We start from the raw sequence: 25,507 nt of genomic DNA on the forward strand, positions 1-25,507 counted from the left end.
GCAGGTTTTCAGGAATACCTTAAAGGAGGAAAGCAGGTCTGAGGGGGTTAGGGTGGGAATTCCAGACTGTGTTGCCTTGGCAACAGTAGAAACCGCTGGACAGTTGAAGCAATGAGTGAACACATCGTTGGGAGTCTGAAAGAAAATGAGTTGTCGGGGTCTCACAGGTTGTGTGGTGCAGGGAGACAGGGGTGTTCACAGCCAGGAATTACATCAAGGGTGAGAATTTTAAATTGTTGCTTGTTAATAGGAGCCTCTTGATGGATCAACAAGTTTTGGTACAAGTGAGCACTTGGGCAGGAGGGTTTTAGATACTCTTGAGATTACATTTAAGTTGAATGTGGGAGGCTACCCAGGAGTGTTTGGATAATGAAGTCTGGAGATAACACAGGGATGGACGAGTATTTCGGTCAATGAGCTGAGACTAGGGTGGAGTTGGGTGATGTCACTAATGTAGAAATAGTGCTTTTGGAGTTGGGCTGCTCCTCCTCCTCATCACTCCCCCTCACCAAATCACATATTGTTCCTTGTTCTACCTGTCTGTTTTTTTCTGGTTATGTCTTTCTCTCCCATTCTGCTACAAACTAATATTTGACCCCACCGTTGTTGGAAAACCTGCTCCATCCCGACTCTCCCTTTCCTTTCTGAATTCCTTATATTTGGTGTCCCTCAAGGATCTCGCCTTGGTCCGTCCTGTTTCTCACCTACACACTGCCAAGAGGTGACATCGTCCAAAAGCACCGTGTTAGGTTTCACATGTACACTGACAATGCCCAGCTCTCCCTCCCCATCATCCCTCTCCATTACTCAGTTATCAAACTGCTCATCACACTCCCACTACGCGATTGGCTGCAATTTCCTACAACGGAACGTTGCAATGATTAAACCCATTGCCTTCAGTTGCTATTACAAATTACTTTCCCTTACTGCTGAGCCCCTCCCTCTCCCTGGGAACTGTCTGAGGCAGAACCGCACTCTTCATAATATTGCTCTCATATCTGACCCCAAGGTGACCTTCTGATCAGACACCTACACAATCACAAACACCAGGAATTCCAATCTCTTAAAATGTTGCTGATCTCCACCTCATTCCAGCTCCATTGCTAATGAAACCCCTCACATGGGAAACATCACACGGCGGCACACAGTGGTTAGCGCTACTGCCTCACAGCGCCAGAGACCCGGGTTCAATTCCCGCCTCAGGCGACTGACTGTGTGGAGTTTGCACGTTCTCCCCGTGTCTGCGTGAATTTCCTCCGGGTGCTCTGGTTTCCTCCCACAGTGCAAAGATGTGCAGGTCAGGTGAGTTGGCCATGCTCAAATTGCCCGTAGTGTTAGGTAAGGGGTAAATGTAGGGGTATGGGTGGGTTGCGCTTCGGCAGGGCAGTGTGGACTTGTTGGGCCGAAGGGCCTGTTTCCACACTGTAAGTAATCTAATCTAATCTAATGTAATCTAATCCACTCAGTATTTACCCTGTCAAACTCCTTAAGTATCCTGCATGTTACAATGAGATCCCCTCTCATTCCTCCCAAATCCAGTGAGTAGAGTCCCAACGTCTTCAGTCTTTTCTTAAAAAATAATCCCTGCAAACCAGGGATCATCCCAGTCAATTTTCTGTGAAATGCCTCTGATGAAATGATGTGTTTCCTTAAATAAAGGGACCAAAACTTCTGTCATTTCTCCAGATGTGGTCTGACTCGCACTTTATAAAGTTCCTCTCAGGTATATACTCCAAACAACTTCCTTTAAACTTGCACAGATGTTGTTGGAAATGCTCAGCAGGTCATGCAGCATCTGTGAATGAAAATCAGTTAAAGTTTCTGGTCTGGTCACCCTTCCTCAGATACGTTAACTCTAATTTATTTTCGCACCTGCTGTTAGACCTGCTAAGCTTTTTCCAGAAACTTCTGTTTCTCTTCCTGGTTTCCAGCATCTTCAGTTGTTTCGGTTTTCACATCCTTTAAACTTGCCATCTCTCCTCTAGAATTTGTCATTTCCACATTGGAAAAAAGATTCACATTTGTTTGGTCTCCCCTACCCTGGGAAAAAAGAAACCATGACTAGTCACCCTATCATTGCTCCTCATAATTTTATAAAGTTCGATAAAGCCACCTAAAATGTCCAGTGTTGCAGGGAAATAGCCTCAGCCTCTTCAGCCTCTTCCTATGGTTCAAATGTTCCAATACTGGCACCACAAGGTAAAACTTCGCTGAACTCTTGCAAGTTTCCCAACATTTTTCCTGTAACAGGGAGACTGGAATTGAAAGCAGTCTGGGGATTCCAAAAGTGGCCGAGCCAATAAACTGTCCAACCGAAACATGATCTCCCAACTCCTATCCTCAATGCACTGCCCAATAACAGTTAGCATACAGCACACCACCTTCACCGACCTGTCTACCTTCAACCACACTTTCAAGGAACAATCAACCCACACTGCGTGGTCTGTTTGTTTGTCAACACTTCCCAAGAACTTGCCATTAAGAGGTTGAGTCCTATTCTGATAACATCTTTCTGAAATCATGGAGACCACAATTGAATGCAGTATCCTAAAACTGGCCTCACCAATGCCCTACTCAGCCACAACGTGACCTCCTAACCCCTATCTCAGTGACAGAATCCCCACAGTGTGAAAGCAGGCCTTTCTGCCCATGAGACCATACCAACCATCGGAACAGTATTCCACCCTAACTCTGTAACCTACCATTACCCAAAGCTAATCCATCTAAAGTGCATGTCTTTGGAATTGTGGGAGGAAATTAAGAGCACCCAGAGGAAGCCCACGCAGACACACGTGGAGAATGTGCAAATACCACACAGACAGTGGAATCAAACCAGAGTCCATTTATTGACCAGCACATTCCATTAAAGGTCAGTGTCCCAAATGCAACATTCAGCACCTGATCTCCCTGAATCTCCACTTTCCAGGAACTATGCAGTTGTTCTGAGCCCTTCAGAGGAAATTAAGGTGAGGAGGAGAAAATACGAACAGGGTTGAGTTGTAGATCTATAAAATAACTCTCCATCTTCCCCCTCTCTGTTCCCCCCGTCTCCCCCCACTCTGTATGGTTCCCCCCCTCTGTCGGTCAGTCCTTTGTCGCCCCCCCACCTCGTCGGTCGCCCCTCCCCCGTTGGTCTGTCCCACAATCTGTCGGTCTGTCCCCCCATCTTTTGCCCCCTCGGTCTGTCCCACCTCTGTCAGTCGCCCCCCTGTCGGTCGCACACCCGTCTTCTTCACCCCCCTCCATCGGTTGCCCCCCCCCTCAGTCTGTTCCCCCTCTTTGTCGGTCGCCCCCCCAACCGTCGGTCGCCCCCTCTGATCGCCCTGTCTGTTCCCCTCCTCTCTAATCCCGCTTTCTGTCCCCATCCATTTCTGTGCCTCCCCTCTCTATCCCCCCTCTGTCCCCACCCATTTCTGTCCCAACCCTCTCGATCCATCCACCCTCTCTGACCCTCCGCCCACCCCCTCTCTGCCTACCCTCCCTTCTCAGTCCCCTAGTTCTGTACTCCCCCCTCCGCAGGAAAAATATCTTGTCTATTTACCCTATCCATGCCCGGCCTGATTTTAAAAATCTCTTTCAGGTCACCGTTCAGCCTCTGACGCTCCAGGGAAAACAGCCTATCCAACCCTGGCAACATCCTTTACTTCTTTTCTGACCCCTTTCAAGTTTGAGAACATCCATCTGATAGGAAGGAGACCAGAATTGCATGGAATATTACAAAAGTTGCCAAATCAATGTCCTGTACAGCCCCAATATGACCTCCCAGCCGCTACACTCAATGCTCTGACCAAAAAAGGCAAGCAGACCAATTGCCGCCTTCACTATCCTATCTACTTGCTACTCTACTGTCAAGGAACTATGAACCTGCACTCCAAGGACTCTTTGTTTAGCAGCACTCCCCTGGAACTTACTATAAACTGTATAAGTCCTGCTAAAGTTTGCTTTTCCAAAATGCAGCAGCTTGCATTTTTCTGAACTGAACTCCTCACCCCATTCACCCTTCTGATCCAGATCCCCTTGTACTCTGAGGTAATCTTTTTCCCTGTCTGCTACACCTCCCATTTTGGTGTCATCTGCAAACTTACTAACAATACCTCTTATGTTCACATCCAAATCATGGATATAAGTGATGAAAAGTAGTGGATCCAGCACCGATCCTTGTGACACTCCATTGGTCACAAGCCTCCAGCCTGAAAAGCCCCCTCTGCCTTCTACCTTCGACCCAGTTCTGTACTCCATGCGATCTAACCTTGCTGACCAGTCTCCCATGAGGAACCTTGTCAAACACGTTACTGAAGTCATGTAGATCATGTCCATGCTCTGACCTCAGCAATCCTCTTTGTTACTTCTTCAAAAAAACTGAGTCAAATTCATGAGACATGATTTCCCATGCACAAAGCTGTTTAGATTAGATTACTTAGTGTGGAAACAGGCCCTTCGGCCCAACAAGTCCACACCGACCCACCGAAGCGCAACCCACCCATTCCCCTACATTTACCCCTTTAACCTGACACTATGGACAATTTAGCATGGCCAATTCACCTGACCCGCACATCTTTGGACTGTGGGAGGAAACCGGAGCACCCGGAGGAAACCCACGCAGACACGGGGAGAATGTGCAAACTCCACACAGTCAGTCGCCTAAGTCAGGAATTGAACCCGGGTCTCTGGCGCTGTGAGGCAGCAGTGCTAACCACTGTGCCACCGTGTCTCCCAGCTGTCCCTGCCTGAGCCTCCAAACAGAACCTTCCTGTAGTTTCTCTCCTGTCAGACTCTCCCATTGCTCAGTTTGTCCAGGATCCCCTCTTGCTGCTGCACTGCTCCTGTCGCTCACTGACATGTCCATCCCCCAGTGTCCTCCAACTTCATTCATTGTTTACAATCTCATTACCCCAGTTCTCCAGCCCCACCCCTTCCCGTCTATAGAGACGGCTCAGTGGTTCGCACTGCTGCCTCACAGCACCAGGTACCCGGTTTCGATTCCAGCCAAACCCAGAGTTTGTGCATTCTCCCCGTGTCTGAGCGGGTTTCCTCCGGGTGCTCCGGTTTCCTCCCCCAATCCAAAGATGGGCAGGACAGGTGAATTGGCCATTCTAAATTGCCCATAGTATTAGTTACATTAGTCAGGGGTAAATATCGGGTCGGGGAATGGGTCTGTGTAAGTTACTGTTTGGAGGGTCATTATGGACTTGTTTGGCCGAAGGGCCAGTTTCCAAACTGGAGGGATTTTGATATATTGGGCAGCAGCTGCTGTCAATCACCCAGGCTCCTGTTTGATTGGGAGCACGTGCTGTAGGAGAGGAGACCAGTGTATGGGTGCAGTGCTGGCCAATTGTGGGAGTATGCACAGTGCCTGGGAAGGAGGTTGTGGTGTGAGGGATTAATCTGTCATGGGCATCTTCCTCTCTCTGGGAGCAGGACCCAGGGGTGTGGCCCGTTTCCTGGCCCCCTGACATGTGATCAGAGTATCAGTGGTGCAGCATTTTGCAAAAAGTTATCAGAACTCTTTTGTGAAGATTCAGGGATTTTATGGAAAGCGACAAGGACGGGCCTGCAATTAGAGTTCTAATTTGGTTCATTTTAGTAAGACGGGATTTGGCCAGAGTGTGCAGGAAGTAGTGTATGCAGGAAGAGCTAGGAAAGTGAATTCAAAGAGAGGAGAAAGAGTGTGAGAACTGGGCGTGGAGGAAAGGAGTGAGGAGATTGGTTTGGATTTCAGTTCACAGAAGAAATAAATTGTTTGACTGAGAGTTAAAACTTTGGGGAACAAGAAACTACAATTTAATACTATAATTGTCTTATAAAGATCCATCCTGTATTAACGTGGTGAGTTGTTTTCTCAGTTGTCGAGTACTGAAAGGGTGGATTTGTGGATGAGAAATTCAAATTGAACTTCATGTTCAGATCTGATAGTTACTTGATCCGTGCCGATCTGAATATCATTGGCTTTTTCATGTGGAGGGAAAGCTGTGTATTCTGTCCGTGGGCGAATATTTCAAATGTCAGTGTGACTGGAAACATTACTAAGGTACAGCCAAGTCCATGTTAGTGTGGAGAGAGGTTTCATTTGATTTTGAAAGTCTGAAAAATCATGGCACGTTTCCCAGGAACAAGTAAGCCACAGCTTTGCTTTGTAGAAGGACAAGTCTTTAATTAACCATGCAACCAGAAAGACACAAGGATACCTGCACCATGGGAAACACTATGAAAACGGGATTGTTAGAAAAGAGTTCATTCTCGATCATGGATTGCAATCCATTGACGTTGTCACGTCGGTTCCAGCACCATGGGGAAATACTGGAAATATGAAGAATGCAGTGTAGGTTTCAGTTATTAAACTGTAAAAAGTGCAGAACAAGGATGTTGCCAGGGCTCAGGGGTCTGAGAAATAGGAAGAGGTTGGACAAGCGAGGATCTTTTTGTTTAGAGCAGAGGAAACTGAGGGGGTACTTTTCTAGAAGTGTATAAGACCATGAGAGGCATGGGTAAGGTGAGTGCATTCAGTCTTTTTCCCAGGGAATCAAGGACTGGATGGCGTCAGTTGAAGGTTAGAGGGGAACTAATAAAAGGGAAGCTGAGGGGCAACTGTTTTACACAGAGGGTCGTATGTATATGGAATGAGCTGCCAGTGGAAGTGGTTGAGGTGGGTACACTCACAATAGGTAAAAGACATTTGGATAATTACATGGATAGCAAAGGGTCAGAAGCAAATGGGCCAAGTGCAGGGAAATGGGGTTAGCGTGGATGGACATTCTGGTCAGTATGGGCCAGTTTGGGCCAAAGGGCCTGTCTCTGCTGCAGGATGCTATAACTCTAAGTGCATCTGCTATTTCTCCCACTAACTCTGTTGGTATCCTGGGATGTGTTCCATCAGGGCAATGAGACTTGTCTACCTTTAGCTCCATTAGCTTGCCCAGCTCTAACTCTTTCACGATAATGGTTATTTCTAGGTCCTCACCTTCCTCAGTTTCCTTATCAATTACTGGCATGTTCTTCGTATCCTCCACTGTGAAGACTTACTGCTGTGTACTCATATTCCTGAACCCTGCTGGATAGGAATAACTGGGCACAGAACTCTGAGAGGTCGTCTTTGAGTCTTTGTTGATGAGACATGGCAGTTACCTGGATAGTGTACATGCAGAACACCTCCAGGCAGCATCAGGTAACTCCCCGCCTGTCCGATGTGCCGCTCCCATTCTTATACCTTTGTGGTTTGTGGTTTTGAATGGACGCTGTCTCTCAGTATTATCTCCATGGCAACGGCAGTTAAAAATTCGAGTTCAGCCCAACACTTTGTGGTTAAAACGCACACCCCTCCCCCACGCCCCTGTGGCTCCCTCAAGTATCTGACAGACGCTTCAGTTTCAGTGGGGTATCTATCAGGATTCTGATGTGGAGGAGCCGGTGGTGGGGTGGACAAACTTCTAAATCACACAACACCAGGTTATAGTCCAACAGGTTTATTTGGGAATACAAGCGTTTGGAGTGTGCTGTGATTTGTAACTTGGTCAGGATTATCTCTATGGTAACAGTTAAGTGCTTCAACAATTACAGAGGCCATATGTTCCCCACACAATAGGTTCCCCTCCAGCAGTGTAAACTGCTATTCCGTCCCTGGGGATAGCTACTCATCACTTTTCTCCCCCAATCCCATCTAGCTTTCTGTTGATCTTTAAAGTTTTTCTAATCTCCTAGTTTCTCCTTGGTCTTTGCCAATTTGTATGCCTTCTATTTCAATTTGATAGACTCTCTTATTTCCTTAGCCACTCATGGCAGATTACTCCTTTTCCTACAGTCCTTCCTTTTCACTGCTATATACTTTTGCTGAGCACTTCGAAAAATTGCTTTGGTATTTCCCCCACTGTCCGTCAACTTTCCCACGGTAAAGTCTTTGCTTCCAGTTTACATTAGCCAACTCCTGCCTCATCCTATTGTAGTCTCCTTTGTTTAAGCACAGGATCTTGGGATTGGATCTAATCTTCCAGCTTTCCATCTGTGTTCTAAATTCAACTAGATTTGTCAGAAGTCTTTTATCAGATTACAAGGTGAGGCGATGTTTCCTGGGTGTTTTGCGTTTCATTGTCAAAGACCTTGGCTTTGTAGTAAAGTATAGGATAGATATTCACAACAGAGTATTCTGGACGGTGTGAATGTACTGCACAGTCTAAAACCATAAATCACTGTCTCCCCTCAGTTTAAAATTGCAAAATCATTATCTCCTATATGCTTCCTCACTACCTAAGTTTGGAAAGCTAATCCACCTGACTATCCTGAATTTTTCAAAATCTCCTTTGGTGAAGTTGGTGATTTTTGGATTCAGCTTTCCAGTTATTACCGTAAGAAGATAAGCACTGAGCACAGGAGAAGCAATGCAGCCCTTCGAACCAGCTCCATCATTTAATACCATGATGATTGAGCTCACCTCGGTCTCAGCTGGATTTTCCCACCTGTTCTCTCTCACCCTTCATCTCATTGCAAATTCAACATCTGCATCTCTTCATTAAATCTGCTCATTGTCCTGGCAACCACCGCATTTTGAATAAGGAATTCCCCAGATTCACAACACATTGAGACAAGTTCATTCTTCTTCATGAGAATATAATAGAGTTCCTATAGTGCAGAAACAGGGTATTCATCCAACGAGTCCACACCAACCTATGATGAGCATCCCATTCAGACCCACCCTATCCCGGTAACCCTGCATTTCCCATAGCTAATGGCCTAACCGGCACATAGACGGACACTGTGGGCAATTTAGCATAGGCAATCCATCTAATCTACACATCGTTGGACTGTAGGAGGAAGTTCGAGCACCCTAGGAAACCCACGCAGACATGCTGAGAACGTATAAACTCCACACAGTCGCCTCTGGCTGAAATAAAATCTGGGTCCCTGACGCTGTGAGGCAGCAGTGCTAGCCACTGAGCTACATCTGCTTAAAATCTGCTACCCCTTATTAACCTCCCCACCCCGCAATTGTCTGAATCTATGTTCCTTATGTCAGAAATCAGGTTGTGGAAGCCGATGTCTCAGTAAAATCCAGTAACAGCCCGTGTCTGAATGGGGATCCTATACACAACACCCTCCAGCCCTCACCTTTCATTCACTATCAGAAACATGTCTTCAGTGGCTTCATGGGGGCTACAACTCCCACAATCCCTGAGGCAGGGACCACGCATGTGCGGGGAAGCCCAGCACTGCACATGTACATAATATGGGTGGATTTTGGAGCATGTGCTTTGGAGCAATTAGCAGGAAGCATTTGACATTGTGATTGGCTGGAGGAGAAACGTATCAGCTTCTGGTATTGACAGGTTGGTGGGGTCAAAGTGTCACCATACCCACATGGGCCCAAGTTCCATCCCCAACTTGTCATAATGCTGGGAATCAACCAATGGGAAACAAAGAAGGATCTGACCCATTCTCCCAGACTGAAGGTTCCTCTTCTGTCCAGGATCTGCCACCTCCCTTTCTGTTTCCTTTTGATTCATTCTGCTGTTACATTATTGACTTGCAGCAACTGAAGGGAAATGGACTAAACCCAGAAAGGGTGCAGAGTCTAACCAGGGACGGGAATTGGTGGCATGGATCTGTTTACCAGTAACTCCATGAGAATGGCGGCGGGTACATTCGGGACTGCAGAGGCAGAATGGTGGGAGAGAGTAAGAGAGCTGGAGCGTTACAGCTTTGGCGGAAGAAAGGGAAAAAGATATTCCAGAGAAGCTAGAATTGTCTGCTCTGAATTTCTAACCTGTACATATTCCTTTATACAGGGTGCTCGATGGTGAAGATTTGCAGACTGAAATCTCAAAATCATGTGCAGATCGTGATTAAGTTAACCAGCATTTGAAGAACCAAAGATGGAGAATAACTTGGACAAAATCCAGCGACACTCTCCCTCCCAGCATTGTCGGTCTATCTGGGCCAAACGGACTGTGAGTGGTTCAAGACAGCAGCTCACTACCACCTTCTCAACGGTAACGAGAAATGGGGAATAAATACTGGCTGAGCCAGTGATGCCCATATCCTGGAAACGGTTTCTATCTTTAGTTGCTGAAACCCCGTTGATGTTACTGCAGGATGATGAGGGACGCTGAGTGCGTCCTCCAGAAGGCAGAACCATCACATTACCCCTGCCTACACCTACACAGTAACACCGCAACACCACTGGAACAAAAGGCAGTGAAGCCAAAGGAGGACTTAGATATCGTTCTTCGAGGTAAAGTCATGAAAGGGGATTGGAACACAGCAGGAACAGGAGACTGAGCTGGATGGCCAGCTGATTCCCATTGAATGGTGGAGCAGGATTGAAAGGCCGAATGGCCTCCTGCTGCTATCTCCCAGGTATGTATATAGCCATGGAGCCCGGGTAGGAAGAAGTAGGCAGGGAAGGGATTCTGCAGGCGAATGCACGTCCACATCAGTTTTCAGTGAGGGACGGTTTGATGGATTTTATTTAACATTTATCTTTAACACAAGGTTTGTGAATTTGATTTTAAAATATTGTAGCTATTTATTCCACAATAAATAAAACTAAAAGAAAAGAAATGAAACTATCTGAATATAACAGTTTTTAAAATTTCAAATGCCTTGTAAAACAAAATCCTGTCTATTCCCGGACACCATCATTTTCCAGTTACTCAAGCTCCAGGGAAATATTCCCTCCCTGTCAGAACCTTTGGTTTGATTTAACTGATGTTCAGTTCTCATTCTGTGAGCTGTGAAGCATTCTTTATTCCCCATTTCTCTCACACAGCTGAGCAACCTTCTCACCATCAACATCATCATTACACCATTTTGGTTCACATATAATCACCAGCAGTAAACCACCCATGTAACCAATTGAATATTTATAAACAACGCCCCTTACAGGCAAAGCAAACCATTACAAATGACAAAGTGGGAAGGGACCAAATCAAAGTAGAGTTGGGGGTAAGGAGGCAGCGATGGAGATAAAGCACTGTATCCACTGCAGTGCCCACCTCTATCTAAAGGCATCGGGAGAATTGATGCACACCACATGCTCCTTCTCCAAGGACACCCTGTTGTGTCGCCTTTATCCTCAATCATGGAATAAAATCCCTACAATGTGGAAGGAGAGCATTGATCCATCAAACCCCACCAACTAACCAAAGAGCATCCCATCTGGAGCACTCCACCCCTGTAACACTGCATTTCCCATGGCTGATCCACCGAGTCTGCATAATCCTGGACACTATGGACAATTTAGCATGACTGATCCACCCACAAATCTTTGGACTGTGGGAGGAAACCAGAGCACCTGTAGTGGACCCACACTATCCTGGGGAGAATGTGCAAACTCCACCCAGGCTGTTGACCAAGGCTGGACTCCAACCTTGTACCTGATGCTGTGAAGCAGCAATGCTACAGAGCAATTTAAATCAAAACAGATGATCCCTGCTCCTTGTCACATTGCTGTTTGTGGAGACTTATTGCCCAGAAAGACATCCTGAGATTCGGAAAGAGACAATATAAATTCAGTCAACTCCTGCCGAGTTAATCTGATTAACAACAACATCGATACTCCAACAGTGTTATCAGACCTCGTACCTACTCTATCATTTACGATTTTTAACCCATGGGAAGTTTGTTACCAGCTTCGATGACAGCCATAATGCTCTGACCACTTTGACGGAGCCAGTGCAAGTCAGTTCTAATAGTTAATCTGTTTAGATTGAATCTAAACAGGATGCCCCACAACAGGAAGTGCTCTGACACTCAATGCCTGCAAGCCAAGGTCATTGTCCTAAAACCACTCACGTCTGGCAATACCATTGAAGATATTTTATACAGTAACCTTTCAGTCTCAATTGCCAGTTCCAGTCCATGAAGAAGCCAGTAACATGCCAGTGAATTGAATTCTAACAGCAGCGTTGCCCTGGCAGGACAGATTGAGGAGCTTGAAGCTGTCTTCTCTGGAGTATCTAAACATGAAACACTTCAATGAACAAAAATCTTCAAGAGCTCGAGAGGATAGGTACAGGAAGGATGTGCTCCCTGGCTGGTGTGCCTGAAATAAAATAAGCACTAACTACGGTATCTTTACCCAGCATTCCCTTTATCTGCATAAATGTTTCAGATTTATTTGCTGCTCTAATTATACTCCCAGTTTTAACTGCTGTAATGTTGATGACTATGCAAATGTATAAAATATAATTTAATCCATCCCAAAGCCTCTCTGTACTTGTGTCTCACTTGTGTTCACCGAGACACTCATTCAATCTGACCTCTTTACAAACCCTACCCTGATATTTCCTTAGAGGGCTCAGAATGAAATATTCACAGAATTGTCACTGCGCAAAAGAAGGCTGATTGCCTCATCAGCTCTCCAAAGGATCACCTCACCGAATGCTATTCTTCTCCCTTTACCCCATAAACCTTCCCATTCGTCCTCTTCCAATAACACCAGCGAGTTCACAACTAACCACAGCGATCAGATTTGTTTTGTTTGTTCATTAGATCATAGCATCACTTGCTGGGGCAGCATTTGTCATCCATTCTAACTGCCCAAGAGATCGTTCAGAGTCAACCACGTTATTCAGTGTCTAGATGCACATGTAGGCTGGACCAGGTCAGAATTAACAGTTTCTCAGACACCATGACATGAAGAGTTGATTTCTGGCCTATTATCTTATTTCTGAAATGATAATGAATAATTTTTGCAGTTGAATTAAAAGTGAAAGACCAAAATGTGTTTTATTCTGATTGAGCACGTCAATCAGATTTTATTCTGATTGACAGTCTCATTCCCCTCGCACCAGAACCTGTTCCAGTCTTACAGAAAAGGCAGAATGGTCAGCTGCAGCTGGTCACCTGACCGGTCACTGGTCCCAACGGTTCACTCTCCACAGATGCTGCCAGATCTGCTGATTTTGTTTCAGCAATTTCTGTTTTTGTTCCTGATTTCCCAGCATTTACAGATGTTTCGTTTTTGAATATTGATCTTGTCTGTTGCAGAGGAGTTTACTGATGAGTTTGGAGAGTTTTGAACATTGCAACTAAGGTCACAAATCAGCCATGAAGGGCTGAATGGCTTCCTCCTGTTCCAATGAAAGTTATCCATCTGCAGCTTGTGGTAACATTTCCCCTCACTGTTCACTTCACACCCATGTCTAACACACTGTTAGTGACTGAACAAACCTCCTGTGTTTGAACTAAACCTGCTCATGTTCAGTGCCTCCCTCTACTGCCACCCGGATTTAACTCTCATCATGGAATGCTGTCTCGTGTTACTGCGGGAATGCCCACAAGGACTAATCCTGGAGTCTGTATCCCTTGGGATCCAAAAATCCGGTTTATTTCCTTCTTCCTATTTCATTCTGGCATTGAACTCGGTTTCAATCCATTCTCCTGTCATGCTCTTCAACATGTCCATTTGGGTGGGCTAGAGGCAGCTGGCATCTGAGATTGTGGGGGGAGGCAAATTCAATCAGGGATTTGGGAAAACAGTCAGACAATAACATATCCGTCTGATTGTTGACTCAGACAGATAGGCAGAAAGAAAGATGCACATTTAGATAGCACCTTTGATGACCTGGGGCAATGAAACATGCTTCCAACCCAATGATTTCAACCTCAAATCTCTGAAAACACAGACACAAAGCTTCCTACTTGTACCAGGTTGTCTCTCAGCCGCCTCTTTTCTTAAGAAAAGAGTTGTAAGCTGTTAAGCCTTTCCTGGTGATTATAACTTCTGTGTTTCTGTCAGATTTGTGACTGAATCTTTATTTTCCTGTTGAGTGATGCTAGTAGCAGAAACAGTTCCTGACTTGTGACGGGTTTCGGTTTACACATTCATTCCCACCCTCACATACAGTGTGAAATTGATGTAAAACAGAAGGAAAGGATTGAGTGAGCACCCACAGAAACACAAAAGGCAGTATGTGTATCTGAGTTGAATGAACCTGGACTTAGGAAAACGTGACAACAATCACAACTAGTTAGAATTACAGAATCCCTTAGGCGCACAAAGAGACTATTCGGACCATCAAGTCTGCAATGACCTACTGTCCCACCCTACCTCCATAACCCAACATTTACCATGGCTAACCCAACCCACCTAACCTACACACTACAGGCCATGTTTGCACAGCCAATCCATCAAACCTGCACATCTGTGGGAGGGTCACATATTATGTCTAAGTGCTCAGGATTGTGGATGAAGGCTCACAAATACTTGACTCTGACGCAAATCCTCTTTTTTATTCAAAATAAAATCTGGGGGAAACTGCAGCCAGAAAGATTTCCGATTATCTCATGAGGAAGAGAATTCAAAACTCGTGCCACTGACCCAGGGGGCGCAGTGAAGTCACAGAGGTCTGGGAACCATCAGAAATGTAACAAGTTGTGAGCAAGGTGGGGGTGAGACAAGGACAAAAAGGTAGTCTGTCACATGGGGGAAGGCAGGAGAGATTAAATTGCAGAAATGGTAGCCCCTCAAGGCCATGGGGAATGGAGTTAGGACTGGGAAAGAAACCAGGAAACAAGGTGAGCAGCTGTCAAAGAAATACATTGAAAAAACAGATTATAACAACATAGAGGGCAGAGTATGCAATCTGAAATTGTTGCTCTCATTGGTGAGTACAGAACGCTGTAAAGCCTGGGTCATTCCATTACAGCCAATACATGCAGGATAGGCCAAGTGGCCTCGATCTGTGCTGTAACTTTCTGATAAATGTATTCTGACATTTGGAATTCAGGTCGGATGATGTTCATAAATTATCAAATTGGACTTGAGTTTAATATTCTGGAGAAATATTAAATATATCACAATGATCCCATTCTGCAGACTTTAGTCCGCAGCCCTGCATGTTCAAGCATCTCAGTTACATCCATGTCCTTTTCTTGTAATGTGAAGCTGGTTACGGCCCCTGCCACCCCATCAATGAGTTCCTGCTCCCCACCATCTCCGAGTGAAATGAATTCTCCCCTCCCCTTCTTTCTGGGAATTAATTTCAATCTAAATCCTCCAGTTTCTGACTTCTCAGTTAATGAATAGCTCCTTCCTATCCACTCGATCTGGATTCCTCAGCATTTTATCACTTCAATTAAATCTCACCTCATCCTCCTCGGAAATCATCCCCAGCCTATCCAACCTTTCCTCAGAGCAGAAATTTTCCAATTGTAGAAATATTTTGATCAATCACCTCTGTACCCTCTCTGGTGTGATCACATTAACCCTGGAATAAAGGTATCAGAAGTGTGTGCAGTACTTTAACTGTGGTCAAACGAGTGTTCCTGACATTTCCCACGTCACCTCCGTGTTCTTGTGGTTGTCGCTCACACAAGAAGTGTCCTTGTTTTCCCACATGGAACTGGATGTGCACTCCATGGGGCTGGGATTCCATACCATGTGTTTATTTGTTAACTAATCTTAAATTAACTTCAGATTAAAACAACATTATCAGCTACCCACCAATCAACTTCTTCCATTGTACTCAAGTCACCTTACTTTTTAAAATCTCTTTAAAATTATTACTATCTAAACACAACAGGCTTTAATTTGCTGATTCAGATGTCTCCACTATTACAATCACTTGAAGATTATCTTTACCTTCAGCTACATTTGGTGAATTGAACACTGATTGTAAATATATGAATATCAAAAGGACTTGAGTTTTATGATAATTAATCCAGTTTGACATTCTTGTTGGTTAATATCTTGAAGAGAATTGTTCTCAGAACTCCAGCTGTGCTCTGACTTCATTCACAACTGGATTTTGTTGGACTGCAGATCTTAGATCTGTTCTGTTGTTTCCCGGATTGCTTCACTCTGTCTCTTACTTGCTGCTTATGCTGTTACGCACACAAGTAGTCCTCTTTGGGAACTTCATCAGGTTAACACCTCACTTTTAGGTATTCATGCTGCTGTGACTGACATGCCGTCCTGAATTCTCTCAGTTGAATGAGGATTGATACTCTAGTTTGATGGTAAGAGGTAAGTTGGGGGATATGCGGGGCCGTGATTCTGTAAGTTTTGTTGGAGTACAATTCTACTGCTGTTGGTGGAAGGAAAGAGCTAAACTCCTACATTGTTGGCCCCATATACTACATGCAGTATCATGAACACTGATAGACCAAGACATGAAATACGAGCAACACTGTACAATGATGCAGGATCACAACTGCAGTAAGGGGAGTTTAAGATCCAACTTGACACAGGATTAGGGAAAGAAGCAGCAGATCAGATTGTCTCATTCATAGTCACAAAGAGACTCTATGAGATTATTGTACTGTTGGGGGTGAGGATGGAGGAGGTTGGGGAGATGGAGAGCCCTTCAAAAGAAACTAATCTGCCTGAGAGTTGTGAGATAGAATTGATTGCCATGCATTTAACAGAAAGCTAATTGAAACTGTTTTTATCCCCAAAAGATAACAAGACTGATGGTGCTTCCAATCATCACCAGAAACAAACCCCAGGATACATGGTTTGGAGATGGATGTCAATTGCCAATCAACATCCAACTCCTGCAATCATTGAGCAAACGTATGTGTGATTACCCAGTTCTGATGAACCAGAAAATCACTGTTCACTCTGTGCAGATGGACAGCGATGTGGGGACGTATTGGCCGAGTGGTATTGTCGCGAGACAATTAATCTAAAACCCCAGATACTGTTCTGAAGACCTGGGTTCAAAGCCTGCTGCAGCAGATGGGAGGATTTGAAATCAATTAAAAAAAAACTTGTGAATTTAGAGTCTAATGATGACCATTAATCGATTGTCAGAAAAACCCATCTGGTTCACTAATGCCCTTTCCAGAAGGAAGCTGCCATCCTTACCTGGTCTGGCCTACATTGTGACCTCAGACCCACAGCAATGTGGTTGACTCTTACCTGCCCTCTGGGCAATTAGGGATGGGCAGTAAATGCTGCCGGGCCAGCGACACCCTCATCCTGTGAATGAATAAAGGAAAATAAAAATCTGTACCCAGTGTGAATCTGTGCATGTTCAACAATGTTGTGAACATTTCCAAAGCTAAGATCTCTGTGTGCACAACTTTATCAGCTGCCAAAACCATTGTTCATTCCTTGGCATGAAAAGAGAAAAAAATCCTTCAACTGTGGCTATCAGTAAATTGACTGGTGTCTCAGCAGGATGGCTGCCTGAGTGAATCCCTTCCACCACACACACACAGAGCAAGTGAACAGCTCCTCAGTCTGACTGGTTTGGCCAGTTTCCAGGTGGGATGGGTAAAGAATTCCCTTCTGGCATTCCCCACATTTCCAGAGTCGATCCCTAGTCTGGCTGCACTGGTGTTTTGCCATTTCAGATAAATGCTAGCAGACTGTTACACACACCGTTCGCCCCCCCCCCCCCCCCAAAAAAACAAAAGAACCCAGTATAAAGCAGTAAACATTATCTCCTGCTGTGGAGGGACAGCCTGTATTGGTCTGAGTAGGAACACTGAGCAGATTTACCTAAATGACAACTTAATCGGTGACCAGAGCAAGTTAAGCAAGTCCAAATAAAATCATTATAGCACAGAAAGAGGCCCATCAAATCCAAGCTGGCTCTCTGTAGCAGAATCCCATATTCTCATTCCCCATACGTACCCCAAACTCTGCAAGTTTATTTCCCTCAGAACTGATCTAATTGTTTTTATCAATCATTGATATTCTCTACTTGCACCACCATAATAGGCAACATGTTCTGCATACTTCCAGCCAATACAGTCAACAGAAACACTTGCTCATCTTCCGCTCTCTCTAAATCTTACATCTGGTCTTAATATCAAATACAGATATTTTTGTCTGCTATATCTAGGTCTGTTATAATCTTATACAGCTTTATCAAAAATGTATTTAATGTCTGTTTTGTTCCACAAATCCAGACGACACAAGTTTTCTGGACAACAGCAGTAGCTTTATTATCGGACAGCCCGCAAGAGTTTCAAAGCATCTCTAAAGTAGCCGAGTGTCTACCTGTACAGACTCATCTTCACGAACCTCTGCCTTACCCACAGAGACAGTATATTTAATAAGAAGTAGACAAAGGCATATCAGTCACATGGGCAATTGCTACTACATAGTTTAAAGCTGGTAATTATGAATTTACAAAGCTTGATGAATGCCAATGTCCTGTGATAATGTGTGATGGATTACAGAAACTGATTATCGTATTGTCCATCATTATGTGTTGATGGGAAGAGATTAAGGCAGAAGGGTTCATCTTTCAGTAAATGGGGGATTCACTTACCTATGCTCATATGGAGGGGAAGTGAGACAATCAGAGCAGGAGGCAGTTTAACAGGGTTGTGCCCAGGGCTCTCAGTCTTGTCTGGAAAGGGTAAATTGCTCTGTCTGGGGTTATGGTGGAATCCACATGTGTGGCTCCAAGAGGTTCTATTTCGAAGATACGGTCTGCCTCACCCCTACTAAGGTGTTCAGTCTGTATTGGAAGAGTACAGGCCTTGTACTCTTACAATACGGCAGTAAGACCTTTGGCAGGATAATGTTTAACCCTTGAGTCACCAATGCATCCTGAAAGAGAAGTTGAAACTTTATTGCTGGAACAGCACAGCAGGTCAGGCAGCATCCAGGGAACAGGAGATTCGACGTTTCGGGCACAGGCCCTTCTTCAGGAATGAGCAGAGAGTGTTCAGCAGGAGAAGATAAAAGGTAGGGAGGAGGGACTTGGAGGAGGGGAGTTGGAAATGTGATAGGTGGAAAGAGGTCAAGGTGAGGGTGATAGGTCGGAGTAGGATGGAGGCGGAGAGGTCAAGAAGAAGACTGCAGGTCAGGAAGGCGGTGCCGGGCTGGAGGGATCCGGCTGAGACAAGGTGGGGGGAGGGGGGATGAAGAAACTGGTGAAGTCCAAGTTCATCCCCTGCGGTTGGAGGGTTCCCAGTCGGAAGATAAGACGCTCCTCCTCCGATCGTCGGGTTGTTGTGGTTTGGCGGTGGATGAGTCCAATGACCTGCATATCCTCGGTGGAGTGGGAGGGGGAGTTGAAATGCTGTGCCACAGGTTGGTTGGGTTGGTTCGTCCGGGTGGCCCAGAGGTGCTCTCTGAATCGCTCCGCAAGTAGGCGGCCTGTCTCCCCTATATAGAGGAGGCCACACCGGCTGCAGCGGATGCAGTAGATGATGCGGGTGGAGGTGCAGGTGAATCTGTGGCGGATATGGAAGTTTCCCTTGGGGCCTTGGAGAGAAGTGAGGGGGGAGGTGTGGGCGCAAGTGTTGCACCTCCTGCGGTTGCAAGGGAAGGTGCCGGGAGTGGTGGTTGGGTCGGTGGGGGGTGTGGATCTGTCAAGGGAGTCGCGGAGGGAGTGGTCTCTATGGAAAGCTGATAGGGGAGGGAAGGGAAATATATCCTTGGTGCTGGGGTCTGTTTGGAGGTGGCGGAAGTGACAGCGGATGATGCGCTGTACATGGAGATTGGTGGGGTGGTAGGTGAGGACCAGTGGGGTTCTGTCCTGGTGGCGGTTGGAGGGGCAGGGCTCAAGGGCGGAGGAGCGGGAAGTGGAAGAGATGCGGTGGAGGGCACCGTCGACCACGTCGGGGGGGAAATTGCGGTCCTTAAAGAAGGAGGCCATCTGTGTTGTACGTATTTTGAACTGGTCCTCCTGGGAGCAGATGCGGCGGAAACGAAGGAATTGGGAGAATGGGATGGCGTTTTTACAGGGGGCAGGATGGGAGGAGGTGTAGTCCAGGTAGCTGTGTGAGTCGGTAGGTTTGTAGTAGATGTCCGTGTTGATTCGGTCGCCTGAGATAGAAACAGAAAGGTCTAGGAAGGGGAGGGAGGAGTCCGAGACTGTCCAGGTGAATTTGAGGTCGGGGTGGAAGGTGTTAGTGTAGTGGATGAACTGTTCAACCTCCTCGTGGGAGCACGAGGTAGCGCCGATACAGTCATCAATGTAGCGAAGAAAAAGATGGGGGGTGGGGCCAGTGTAGTTGCGGAAGATGGATTGTTCCACATACCCTACGAAGAGGCAGGCATAGATGGGGCCCATGCGGGTGCCCATGGCGACTCCTTTTGTTTGGAGAAAGTGGGAGGATTGGAAAGAAAAGTTGTTCAGGGTGAGGACCAGTTCGGTCAGTCGAAGGAGGGTGTCGGTGGAAGGGTACTGGGTGGTACGGCGGGAAAGGAAGAAGCGGAGTGCTTTAAGTCCTTCGTGATGGGGGATGGAGGTGTACAGGGACTGGATGTCCATGGTGAAGATGAGGCGTTGGGGACCGGGGAAGCGGAAATCCTGGAGGAGGTGGAGGGCGTGGGTGGTGTCACGAACGTAGGTGGGGAGTTCTTGGACTAATGGGGACAGGACCGTGTCGAGGTATGCCGAGATGAGTTCGGTTGGGCAGGAGCAGGCTGAGACGATGGGTCGTCCGGGGCAGTCAGGTTTGTGGATTTTGGGCAGGAGGTAGAAACGGGCGGTGCGGGGTTGTGGGACTATGAGGTTGGAGGCGGTGGATGGGAGGTCCCCTGAGGTGATGAGGTTATGGACGGTCTGGGAGATGATGGTTTGGTGGTGGGGGGTGGGCTCCTACCGTCCCCTTGACCATGACCCCACCCCCCACCACCAAACCATCATCTCCCAGACCGTCCATAACCTCATCACCTCAGGGGACCTCCCATCCACCGCCTCCAACCTCATAGTCCCACAACCCCGCACCGCCCGTTTCTACCTCCTGCCCAAAATCCACAAACCTGACTGCCCCGGACGACCCATCGTCTCAGCCTGCTCCTGCCCAACCGAACTCATCTCGGCATACCTCGACACGGTCCTGTCCCCATTAGTCCAAGAACTCCCCACCTACGTTCGTGACACCACCCACGCCCTCCACCTCCTCCAGGATTTCCGCTTCCCCGGTCCCCAACGCCTCATCTTCACCATGGACATCCAGTCCCTGTACACCTCCATCCCCCATCACGAAGGACTTAAAGCACTCCGCTTCTTCCTTTCCCGCCGTACCACCCAGTACCCTTCCACCGACACCCTCCTTCGACTGACCGAACTGGTCCTCACCCTGAACAACTTTTCTTTCCAATCCTCCCAAACAAAAGGAGTAGCCATGGGCACCCGCATGGGCCCCAGCTATGCCTGCCTCTTCGTAGGGTATGTGGAACAATCCATCTTCCGCAACTACACTGGCCCCACCCCCCATCTTTTTCTTCGCTACATTGATGACTGTATCGGCGCTACCTCGTGCTCCCACGAGGAGGTTGAACAGTTCATCCACTACACTAACACCTTCCACCCCGACCTCAAATTCACCTGGACAGTCTCGGACTCCTCCCTCCCCTTCCTAGACCTTTCTGTTTCTATCTCAGGTGACCGAATCAACACGGACATCTACTACAAACCTACCGACTCCCACAGCTACCTGGACTACACCTCCTCCCATCCTGCCCCCTGTAAAAACGCCATCCCATTCTCCCCATTCCTTCGACTCCGCCGCATCTGCTCCCAGGAGGACCAGTTCAAAATACGTACAACACAGATGGCCTCCTTCTTTAAGGACCGCAATTTCCCCCCCGACGTGGTCGACGGTGCCCTCCACCGCATCTCTTCCACTTCCCGCTCCTCCGCCCTTGAGCCCTGCCCCTCCAACCGCCACCAGGACAGAACCCCTCTGGTCCTCACCTACCACCCCACCAATCTCCATGTACAGCGCATCATCTGCCGTCACTTCCGCCACCTCCAAACAGACCCCAGCACCAAGGATATATTTCCCTCCCCTCCCCTATCAGCTTTCCGTAGAGACCACTCCCTCCGCGACTCCCTTGTCAGATCCACACCCCCCACCGACCCAACCACCACTCCCGGCACCTTCCCTTGCAACCGCAGGAGGTGCAACACTTGCGCCCACACCTCCCCCCTCACTTCTCTCCAAGGCCCCAAGGGAAACTTCCATATCCGCCACAGATTCACCTGCACCTCCACCCACATCATCTACTGCATCCGCTGAAGCCGGTGTGGCCTCCTCTATATTGGGGAGACAGGCCGCCTACTTGCGGAGCGATTCAGAGAGCACCTCTGGGCCACCCGGACGAACCAACCCAACCAACCTGTGGCACAGCATTTCAACTCCCCCTCCCACTCCACCGAGGATATGCAGGTCATTGGACTCATCCACCGCCAAACCACAACAACCCGACGATCGGAGGAGGAGCGTCTTATCTTCCGACTGGGAACCCTCCAACCGCAGGGGATGAACTTGGACTTCACCAGTTTCTTCATCCCCCCTCCCCCCACCTTGTCTCAGCCGGATCCCTCCAGCCCGGCACCGCCGTCCTGACCTGCAGTCTTCTTCTTGACCTCTCCGCCTCCTTCCTACTCCGACCTATCACCCTCACCTTGACCTCTTTCCACCTATCACATTTCCAACTCCCCTCCTCCAAGTCCCTCCTCCCTACCTTTTATCTTCTCCTGCTGAACACTCTCTGCTCATTCCTGAAGAAGGGCCTGTGCCCGAAACGTCGAATCTCCTGTTCCCTGGATGCTGCCTGTCCTGCTGTGCTGTTCCAGCAATAAAGTTTCAACTTTGATCTCCAGCATCTGCAGACCTCACTTTCTCCATCCTGAAAGAGAAGCAAAGTATGGAACAGGCCCATCTGTGGTATTTTAACTTCCTCATCCTGACCAGGAATCTGTTGACCACAATTGGATGCAATGATTGACTGTGACCTAAGTAGAACTTTGTCAACGGTCAGCATCTTTTCCATGAGTATGTTATCATTCCCTCTATTAATGAAGCCCAGCATCCTGTACATTTACTCAAAACACTTTATGTTCTCTCTCCTTTAAGGATTTGTACACATTGTCCCGCATTCCTGCTGTCCTGCTCCCTGTGTCTGTGCCATTCAAACATATATTCCCTTTCTACATTGCTTCTCTCAAAATGCATCAACTTACTTTGTGTTCTAAAGAAGAGACATATTCTACTCAAAATATTATCATTCTACCCCCTGGAAAACAGAACAGTACAGCACCTGAATAATCGGCCCACCATGCCTGTGCTGATCATGATGCCATTCCAAACTGATTCCATCTGCCTGTACATGATCCATATCCCTGCCAACCCATGCCTGCTTATCTGTCTGTCCAAATGCCTCTTAAACATTGTGATTGTTTCTGTTTTTACCATCTCTCAGGCAAGTACATTCTAGTCACTGACCACCTTCTGCATAATAAACTTGTCTGACACAACTCCCTTTTAACTTGCGCAGATGTTGTTGAAAATGCTCAGCAGGTCATGCAGCATCTGTGAAGAAAAATCAGTTAATGTTTCAGGTCCGGTCCCCCTTCCTCAGAAATGTTAACTAATTTCTCTTCACAGATGCTGCTAGAACTGCTGAGCTTTTTCAGAAACTTCTGTTTTTCTTTCTGGTTTACAGCATCTGCTGTTCTTTCAGTTTTCATTTCCGTTAAACTTGCCCCATCTCCCCTTAAATCTATGGCCTGTGGAATTGGTAATTTCCACTTGGAAAAGGATTCAGATTATTCACTCTGTCTGTGCCTCTCGGATCACTCCACAGCCACTGACTTTCCAAAGACAACAATCCAAGATTTTCCAACTTCTCCCAATCCAGGCAACATCCTGGTAAACCCATTTCCACCCTCTCCAAAGCCTCCACATCCTCCTTATAATGCGGTGCTCAAAACAGCACACAATACTGCAAAGGTGGCCTAATGACAGTTTTATATTCAGTCCCTGACAGAAGAAGGCAAGCCTGCCATCCACCTCCTTCACCACATTCAGGGAGCTGTGAACTTGCACCTCTGTATATCAATGCTGCTCAGGGCGCTTCCTTTTAGTGTATACATTCCTTTTACAATGAGCCGCCCAAAACGGATCACGTCACACTTGTCTGAATTAAAACCTATCTGCAATTTCTCCGCATAACCTTCCAACTGATCTCGTCCTTGATGTTTCCTTTGACAACATTATTCACGATTCACAGCTTCTTCACTTTGTGCCATCTACAAACTTGCTAATTAAATCGTTTATATTTTCAGGCTAATCATTTATATGTGTTACAAACAACAGATGTCCCAGCTCTGACCCTTGTAGAACAGAGGCACTGGTCACAGACCTCCAGCCGGCAACATACCCCTGCACAACTGTTGCTGGGAGAAATATCAAAGAGGAGCCTTGAGTTCTGTGCTGAGCAGCACGACCAATGTTTATTCAGAGCTCCTTACTAATGCATGATGAAAGAGTTCCCTCTCTGGAATTCTGTGGCTCCCCCAGCCAAGTCCATCATTTTGATGTGTTTCTTTCATTCGTTCCCCCCTGACCCGATCTCCTGGGTTCGGGATGTCAGCTCGGATGTTTATGAGCTCCCTTGCCCAGTCTCTGATTCTCTGTCCGTCTGCAACTTCCCCTCTCAGCTCATGCAGTTGCTTTGTCAGTTCTTTCACAAATTGTTTCACCCTATCCTTGCCATTGTACATCTCCTGCCCTCCCACTACCATACCCTCTGGCAGCTGCATAGTCCATCCGGTCACTAATTCAAAGGGGGATTGCTCAGTTCCCTTTGCTGGGGTTGAAGTCAGTTTCATTAGGATTGTGGGGAGTACACTAACCCATCTCTGCCTGTCTCTGTCAGGGCCTTAGTCAGACTAGCTTTCAGTGTCTGCTTCATTCCTTCTCCTGTCCCTGAGCTCTGGGGGTGGTATGTGAGATGGGATTTCTGCTCAGTACCAAACAGGCCACAGAGCTGCTTAACTTAGTTTCCTGGAACGTGTGTCCCTTGGTCAGAATCTGCAGGGGAATGCTTCCGCCCACTGAGTAAACCTGTTTATTAAGACCCAGCAGGATTTCCTTCCCTGGGATTGGGATGGGGGTGTACATAAAATCCATCTGTAATTGTTCCCGTGGGCCCCTGGGTCCCTACGGCTTCCTCCATTTTATCCTGATTGTTTTCCCTGGCTCACGCTGTGTACAGACTACACCCCTTTGACAAAACCTTCTTGTTCCAGAACACCCCTGTAGTTGATCATCCGATATTGCATTTTATCCTGCTCAATATGGGCCAGCCCATGATATGTTTTTCATTCTGTTTGTCTTATACAGTGGCACTGCTGCATCATCCTATGTCCTATTACTGCCCCACCCTTTTCCCCTTCCTGTTTCTCCTGCTGTGGGACTGTTTCTGGAAATGTCTTTAAACTTTCCTTTCTCGCTTCTGTAGCTACTGCCACTGCATCCTCCTCAAATGTCTGCACCGTTTCAGTAAGTATGCTCACCCATGTCACCAACTACCGCGTTGGTGTGGGGTTTCTACTTTCCTGTGAGCTCTAATCTTCATTATTGCTGCTTCACTGGGAAAGTTAGCTGCTTCCACTAATTCTCTGACCTGTTCTTCATGCTCAATGTGGTCCCCAGACAGGGTGATGTACCTTCACCGAGCCCAGTCCTGAACTATACCAAAGGCATGCTGACTGTGTGCATTTTGCCTCCCTCATCCCTGCTTAATGTCCGCGCTTCTGCCAGGGCTCGTGATGGTTCTCTATTTCTGGATAATTCCTCATAAAATTCC

General features: G+C 47.0%; 1 long non-coding RNA gene across 1 annotated transcript in view; it reads left to right on the top strand.

Moving 5' to 3' along the window:
• Positions 1-16,513, top strand: part of LOC148137865 (uncharacterized) — a 131,953-nt gene extending 115,440 nt beyond the window's left edge. Inside the window, exons 4-5 of the long non-coding RNA XR_015754141.1 lie at positions 9,774-10,344; positions 16,393-16,513. This is a non-coding gene — a long non-coding RNA (uncharacterized LOC148137865). The remainder of the gene's footprint in view (positions 1-9,773; positions 10,345-16,392) is intronic.
• Positions 16,514-25,507: the final 8,994 nt, after the last annotated feature.

The sequence above is a fragment of the Chiloscyllium plagiosum genome, unplaced genomic scaffold (assembly GCF_037043375.1).
Source record: "Chiloscyllium plagiosum isolate Xiang-an unplaced genomic scaffold, Cpla_swu_hap1 HiC_scaffold_42, whole genome shotgun sequence".
Taxonomy (NCBI): Eukaryota; Metazoa; Chordata; class Chondrichthyes; order Orectolobiformes; family Hemiscylliidae; genus Chiloscyllium; species Chiloscyllium plagiosum.